At 49.0% G+C, this 7,988-nt stretch overlaps 1 long non-coding RNA gene across 25 annotated transcripts in view; it reads right to left on the reverse strand.

Moving 5' to 3' along the window:
- The window catches only part of LOC144307339 (uncharacterized), a 68,738-nt gene that overhangs the window by 54,136 nt on the left and 6,614 nt on the right, over window positions 1-7,988 (reverse strand). For 18 of the 25 annotated variants that reach the window (XR_013374224.1, XR_013374211.1, XR_013374210.1 and 15 more), the window contains exons 1-4: window positions 7,877-7,971; window positions 3,167-3,289; window positions 2,331-2,909; window positions 1,577-1,972 (exon numbers count right to left, since the gene is read on the reverse strand). This is a non-coding gene — a long non-coding RNA (uncharacterized LOC144307339). Of the gene's footprint in view, window positions 1-1,576; window positions 1,973-2,330; window positions 2,910-3,166; window positions 3,290-3,402; window positions 3,517-7,876; window positions 7,972-7,988 lie in introns of those variants that run through there. The other 7 variants (XR_013374232.1, XR_013374229.1, XR_013374233.1 and 4 more) reach the window with 5 other exon arrangements.

The following is a 7,988-nucleotide window of genomic DNA, read 5'->3' on the forward strand; positions in this document are numbered from 1 at the left end:
CAATGACACACGTGGGAGGAGATTGGGAATGAGACCATCCGAGCAGGGTAGAGGTGAGCATGGAGCCACCAACCCTGAGCACGAGCTCAGGAGAGCACATGTCATAAAAGATGTCCCCAAGTCTCGGGGCCAAGTTTACACGCAGGGAGCCCAGATGAGGGGGCTGCCCACTGCCTTGGCAGGAAGCAGTGCAAACCATCATGTTCCCCCAAAGACCGTCTTGGCACTGAAAGCGCATATGTGTGACACACACACACACACACACACACACACACACACAGATTGACTTCCTAACTACAATCAAGATTTTTAAGAAGCAGTGTACACAGTGGTAAGAAAGTGTGCAACCTCTTGAGACCCCAAGACCTGGGTTCAAATCTCAGCTCTGCTGCTGCTTAACAACTGGGCAAGCCGCTCAGCCTTGCCATGTGTTAATAATCCTCGTCTCAGGGGGCTGCTGTGGGAATTATGTAAGAGAGAATGTATGGAATGCGCCAGCATAGGGCCTGGCACTCCGTGACAATCAGTACAAGAGAGCTGTGACAACTCAAACTCCATAAGCTCCAAAATAAAAACATCATCCGTTGTCACAAGCAGATTCTTCTGCACCTGGATTCTTTATCTGTGCAATTTCCACCCACTTGCCCAAATCAAGTGCCACTCTTGGCTCCATTTCTCACGGGGCCACCCTTCTGCCTCTCCCAGCCACCTTCACCAGCACAGCTAACGCTGCCGGCCCGATTCCATGTGCGCAGATACGAGGCTAAGCACCTAGAAGACCTTTAATTGGGCAGAGAAACCCTTAGGAGGAAGCTACCATTATTGTCATTATTTTGCATTTGAAGAAATTGAGATTTGGGTGAAGACACCTGCACCAGGGGCACCTCGCGGGGTACAGTGGGTTAAGCCTCCGACTCTGGCTCGGGTCACTATCTCAGGGTCTTGAGATCCAGCCCTGCCTGGCTCCCGGTTCTGCTGGGGAGTGGGTTTCTTCTCCCTCTCCGGCTCCCTCTGCTCCTCCCCCTGCTCATGCACTGTCTCTCTCTCAAATAAATAAATAAATCTTAAAAAAAAAAAAAAAAAAAAAACCTTGCCCAAGGTCATACAGCTATTTAGTGAGAGAGCTCAAATTCTATAGACAGTCTCATTCCAAAGCCCAGATGCTGAAACCTTCCGCAGTACTTATTGCCTCTCAGCCAACCAGGCACTACCTAAGTCCTGTGGATTCTCTGCTCTTGTTTCTCTAGAATCCACTCCCTGTCGCTGGCCTGCAGGCACAGGGGCTCTGCTGAAGTGCAGGGAGCACTGTAGGCTTCAGGAAGGTGGTAGGGGCCACGATGTTGGGGCGGGGGTGGGGGGAGTGCTCTGAATGCCAGGCCGATGGGGCACTTGACCAACACAGTCTCTGGGCCTGAGAAAGGGTGTTGCTCAGCTGGGAGCTGCCCCAGCGGGCAGGGTGGGCAGGAGGCATCGAGGCCAGGGAGGAGCTGAGTCCATCAGTCTAGGTGTGAGATACAGAGGGCCTGAAGCGAGGGGGTGGGGTGGGAATGGAAAGGCTGCATGCGACAGACATTACCTCACCAGGCACAAATACTCCCGAGGCTGGAACTTGGTTTAATAATTCTGTTACTAGGGCAACAGCAAAAGAATCTCTCTCAGAGAGAACCCAGCGTGGCCCGTTTTTGCACAGAAGAGTGGCAGCTGTAGGCTGAGAGAGAAGGGGCGAAGGCGAGTGGCCAGATGACGCAGCAGGACGCACGCACCAGGATTTTCTCAGAGGCATTTTTCTGACCTTTCATCCTCTCTGGCTTGGGGAGTGGAAAGCCGTTTGTCTGAAGCAAGCTCTCCAGGAAGGTAGATAGCACGCTCCGTGAAACAGGGGCTATTTACACCCCATGACAGGTTAGTGATCCTGCCCCTGACCCTCGGATACTCGGGGTCTCGTCGAGCAGGGCTCAGACTGAGAGTCAGCCTGGTGATGGGGGCAAAAGCATTTATCATAAAGTCAACCGGTCCCTCAACTATCTGCTTTCCCCCAACTTGGTATCAATGGGACCATAGACAGGCCGGAGAGGTAACTTCTTCAATCTGTCCAGGAAGTAAGGCTCTAGGAAGACCCTGCCATGGGAGCAGGTTTGTGGGCAAAACCCATAGTAGAGTAAGCTTTCTTCCCGGGAGCTCCCCAGGCCTCCCCCCATTTGTCCTGGGAATATCACCATGACACACCCATATCACTCCATGTACCTCTGACAGCCAGCCCTTCCAAAACACTAAGAGCCTTTCAAAGACACCAGAAACACTGTGTGAGACTCAGAAACCTTCTCACCCACCTTTCTCAGGATTAATGGTCTCCCTTCTGATCTCCACACCAGATGCCAAGAGGGCCCCTCTCCATAGCATCCAGTGCGGGAACTCTGACGTTGCCCTAGGCACTTGTGCTCCAAGTTTCTACCTCCCACATGACATATTGTCTTGAAAATCTGTCCACTAGGAATGCTGAAGGAGAGAAGGACTCAACTCCCTTCTGTCCTCCCCCTAACCTCCCAGAGCCTCTGTGAGGTACGGATTGCTCTTGAGACACCACAAAAGGCCAACACTGCTTTAGAATTTCAGTGTCCAAGGTTGCTCTGAAGGGCAGGCCGGGGGGCAGGGTCACCATGCTGGATTACAGAGACATTTCCACTAGAGTGGTTCGGCACCATCTGGGGCTTTGGCAAGTATGAAATGCCCATCGGCCTGTTCAATGGATAGAGCATGTTCCAGATTGTCTTGGAAGGAACTCCTCCTTACATAGTGGCTACCCAGGAACCGGAGTCACCTCAGGCATCGACAAGTCAACTGTTGCTTGGCTGTGCCACTCACTCGTTCAGTGAGGTTAGGAAAGTTGTTTTTCCTTTTAGCTTCCTTGCCTGCAAAAGGAAAATTATACAAAACAATCTCAAAGGTTGACGTAAGACATTACAGTTAAAAAGTGGGACGCCTGAGTGGCTCAGTGGTTGAGCGTCTGCCTTTGACTCAGGGCGTGATCCCCGGGTCCTGGGATGGAGTCCCGCGTCGGGCTCCCCGCAGGGAGCCTGCTTCTCCCTCTGCCTGTGTCTCTGCCTCTCTCTGTGTGTCTCTCATGAATAAATAAATAAAATCTTTAAAATAAAATAAAGTTACCTACCGTTGTCTTTTAAAAGATGAGGAACCCCCAGTGTAAATAGATCACATAATATCAGTGGTTTGACCTGGCCTGAAGTTCATGTACCCTTTAGCACCTAGGAGGGGACAATTTACTCCTTGGAACCTGTAAAAAACAGGAGCATTTTGGAGCATTTGCATATATGGTGGTACAGCTCAGTAACTAAGAACGTGCCCTCAGAAGTGAAACTTTCGCCAAATCCTGCCTTCATCACCCACCCATCAGCTCTGTAACAACCTTGGACAGATGGCACCTCTTAGAGCATCTTTTTCTTCACTTATAAGATGGGGTCATGCCACAGGACTCACTGCGTTGCTGGGAGGATCACATGTCTGGCAGGGTGAATATAAATGGTAGATACTGTGCTGTATTAAATCACATTCAATCTTTATAACAACCCTGAAGAAGCAATTACTTGGCATCCCTATTTTATCAAAAAGGAAACATGCCCCCTGAAGCTTAAGTGCTTGCCCAGAGTCACTCAGTGAGAGTCACTCTGAAGCTCATACGACACCACCGCTGTCCCTCCCGTGCTGAAAGAGAGCCCAGTGTTCTCCTCCCAAATCAATGGGCTTGGGCAGTCACAATGCGAGTTTCGGGCATAATGACCACTGCACATGAGCCTAGCCATGGGCAACAGTATATAGAAGTTTGTTAGAAGCTGAGAATGTGATCCAATCCCCCCAAAATGGTATGCAATTTCAAGGCTTCCCTTGGATTCCTTGGGGTAATGAATGCTACCGAAATGTATAATGTGGAAGCAGCCTGAAAACATGGGCATCCCTGGGAAAGAGGGGGACTGGAGCGATTTCCTCCGGCCTGCACTGTGTAAGGGTCCATCTCCTGAGCAGGACTCGGGTGGCCTGAAGGGAAAAGGCAAAAATCGTTCATTCTAGCTGGTACCAAACAGACTCAAGGCTCATGGATAGATGATAGATAGATGATAGATAGATAATAGATGACAGATAGATAGATGATAAATAATAGATGATAATAGATGATAGATGATAGATAATAGATAGATGATAGATGATAGATGGTAAATAGATGATAGATGACTGATGATGATGATGATGATAGATATATGATAGATAATAGATGATAGATAGATGATAGATAGATAGATAGATAGATAGATAGATAGATAGATAGATGATAGACAGATATATTTGGCCCTTAGGCCCCAGGCTTCCTGACATATTTTAGGACTTCTTTTCCCTTCCAGGCCACCCTTCCTGTTCCTTTATATCTGCTTCCCGTGGGACTTGCCCCAAACCCCATACCCACTGAGACAGCCCTGCTGAAAGCAACACAAACAGTGTCTGGAGTGAACTGGGTGTCATAAGCAGCTCCTACATCAAAGTCCTTGAAATTCTAACATTCCTTAGACCAACACCCACTAAATTCCTGGCCCGGGAAGCAGATCGAGGTTCTGAGTCACGTGCTCCCAGGTTGCTAACCCCACTTAGGGTCCTAAGCTGAACACATGAGCAGTTTTAACTTAATAAAATGGCACAGGGGTTTCCTTCTAGGTCTCTCCCAAGCAGAACTCTATTCCCCCTGGCCTGTGCGTATGCATCTGGGAGGAATATCTATGCTACGTGTATGGACTGCTCACACTGTTCCAGGCACTGTGTAGTTGCTTGAATCTCTGTCCCTAGGGATTGGGTCTTAAGGCTTAAGCCTCTATCCTCCCCTGCACAGATGGGTCTTGACAGATCTGGGGTGGGCCGTGGGGTGGCCTTCAGGGAACATCCTGCTTTGTTTTCTAGAAAGGATATCCAGGCCCTGGGAGGGACAGAAACCGAGTGCCTCGGTCGCATCCACTTCGCCCCACCTCACCCTGCCCTTTCCTCTTATAACATCGGGGACTTTCGGATCTTGAGAGGCCGAGGGGAGGCACGCTGGCACTGACAAGGGATCGTTAAGCAGGGAAGGCAGTGACTCCATCAGATACACCTAAAAATAGAAGCCAGCCCAGGACCGGCCCAGGACCAGCCCCAGCCAGTGGCTTGGTACTGACACCAGGGTCCGCAGCATGCGCGCTTGATCCGCACCTGTGCTATGGGAGGATGGTCACTCCAGCCACCTCGGGGGCAGAGGTGGGCCTATGAAGCAGCTGTAAACACTAAGGTGTTCAGCTGCTGCTGAAGCTGCACCAGTGGCTCACCGGGGAGAGCAATTCTGTTTCTGCAGCCACCTGACCAAGTGGGGCCACACGGTGTAGTCAGATGGAATAGGAAGGCGCTCCTTTCCACCCGCCCCTAGTGGCTCACAGTGGTGTCTGGAACCTTCCCATCTCTGTAGGAGTTTGGAAACCTGGAGGAGAGCTGGAAATTCTCTAGTTCACCTCTCTTAATATATAGATGAGAAAACTAAAACCCAGAGATGTTAAGCAACTCCGCCAAGGGCAAACAGCCTCCTCCAGAACTGCCCAAAGCAGGATCCCTGAAATAAGAGACCTGTAGATGTTCCTTGAAGATAAATTCTTTTAAAGGCTCTGAGATCATGGGCAGCCCGGGTGGCTCAGCGGTTTAGGGCCGCCTTCAGCCCAGGGCCTGATCCTGGAGACCCGGGATCGAGTCCCGCGTCGGGCTCCTGCATGGAGCCTGCTTCTCCCTCTACCTGTGTCTCTGCCTCTCTCTCTGTGTGTCTCTCATGAATAAATAAATGAAATCTTTAAAAAAAATAAAAATAAAGGCTCTGAGATCAAGTAGTCAGGAAAGGCTACATTCTCTCTTCTCCTTTGTCTAGTCCAGTCATTTTCTATTCAGCAAATAACATACTCAGGTCTCAAAATGAGGAATGCATTTTAGAGATCTGGTCTACCCTGGCAAAGCTGAAGCCAGCCTGTGGGGTCTACAGGCCTCAGGACCACAAAACACGCAGCTACCTCAGGCCAAAGGACTGTTCCTCGACGTTAACCGTTTGCTAAATGGTTTGCTAAAAATGCCAATGCTCCAAGAAAGAGACAGAGCTGACTGGTATCACCAATAACTTTGGCGTTTTTCATGTGTCTGAGGCTTTTCTAAGTGAGAGCACTTGCCATCCTAAGGCCAAGCAGCTAAGCTTGAGCCAGAGGCTGCTGTCTTGGGAAAATTCCTCCCCGCCAGGAAGCTAGAAACTAAATGGGTAAACAGGGAAACATGGGCTCCCCTGGAAGAGTCAGAAAGAGGGAGAGAGAGCTATAAAAGAAAAGGTGGAAAGTCAGGAAAAAATCACCCCATAAGCTTTGGCAAACCAGTGAGCGATCAGATCTCACCAGAAGGAAAGAGAGAGCAAGCCCAGCCCACTGGGAATGCAGCGTCCCCACCACATCCCCTGCCCTCTCCCCTCCAGGCCACACCTTCCACTTCTACTTGCTGGGGACCAGATGGGGGGATGGGGGAAGTGGAGAGGAGGGGTCCCGCATCACTCTGGAAATTAATTCTTCCCCATAGCCTTCATGGGCCAAACCCTTCTCCAGGCAATCCTGTAAGATCTAGCAAGGACCTTTTTTTTCTTTTTTTTTTTTTTTTTAATTATAAGGAAAGGGTGGCTCCCCTATCAATAAAGTCCTGTTTCAATTAGTACAACTATCCTTTGGGTCATTATTTTAAGTGTTTGAAATTTCTACTTAACTAAGGTCACTTTCAATTTGGTAAACACCCCTAAGTCATCATCTTAATTCACGGCCAGTCACCCTAGGAATGCTGAGTAAGTAAACATAATCAAGCATTAGCTAACCAGCCACAAATCCACTTGAGTTTATTAATTTCTCTCTTGGCAGAGAAGCAAGAAAGGGAACAAACCACCAGAGACATTCACGCATCATTCATTCAATAAATATTTATTACATACCAGGTGCCAGGCACTGTGCTGAGCTAAATATAGGTTGTGTTCTTTTATTAACATTCACAGCTAGGTTATATATGAAATCCTATTTTCCCCCAAGTGTAAATCTTAATTCCTGAGGTGTTTTTCTTCATTTCTGCCCAGGGTGCCTTCCTCCATGGAGTAGATGATACATCCTAACTCCCAAGCTTCCAGGCTCTCTCTCCTTCCCTCCAAAAAACTCCCGCCTCTCATCATCCCTCAAACAGTTAATGAATATAAACTCCCACTAGAAGCTCTAGAGAGGCACCCACTATTTTAAAAGTCAAGGAGAATAGTAATGGTAAGAAATAGTTCATATCATTGCATTCAGATAGTTAATACATTCAGGTTTTGTGTTAAGGGGAGTACCTTACACCTGCTCTAAAGGTTTTTTTTTAAATACTAGCACACATATATATTCCAAATTCAGACAGGGCTGTACGCACACTAGGAACGCAATCTGAAGAGCACTACCTTATTAGAGGAATTCCCTTTCCTACTTTCAAAGGAGGTCCCCTCTCCCATCCTCTCCCAACGCCACCAAAAACTGGCACCCACTCGAATTCACTTCCCGAGGAAAAGACCCACTCTGAGAACTGAACTTAGGCAAGGCACTTTGCTTATCAGTAAAGAAGGGGATTTGTGCTAGAGACTTCCAAGGTTCCCCTATAGCCTGTGGATTAGGGGATCCAAGCTAATCTAATTCTCCACTACACCTCCTCGGGAAGCTGGTATACACACACACACACACACACACACACACACACACCGGAACCGGTGCACAGCCCCCCACCACCACACTGTAGGCCTTGATTCCCCCAGGGACACCCCGCTTACCGAGAAACACACACCCCCACACCACACCTACCCAGAAGGAGAGAGAGGCAGGACTCTCCCTCCCTCAGCCAGGCAGTCTCCTGAGGCTGCTGACATCACAAAGGTGTCAACT

This window comes from Canis aureus, chromosome 38, assembly GCF_053574225.1.
Source record: "Canis aureus isolate CA01 chromosome 38, VMU_Caureus_v.1.0, whole genome shotgun sequence".
Classification (NCBI taxonomy): domain Eukaryota; kingdom Metazoa; phylum Chordata; class Mammalia; order Carnivora; family Canidae; genus Canis; species Canis aureus.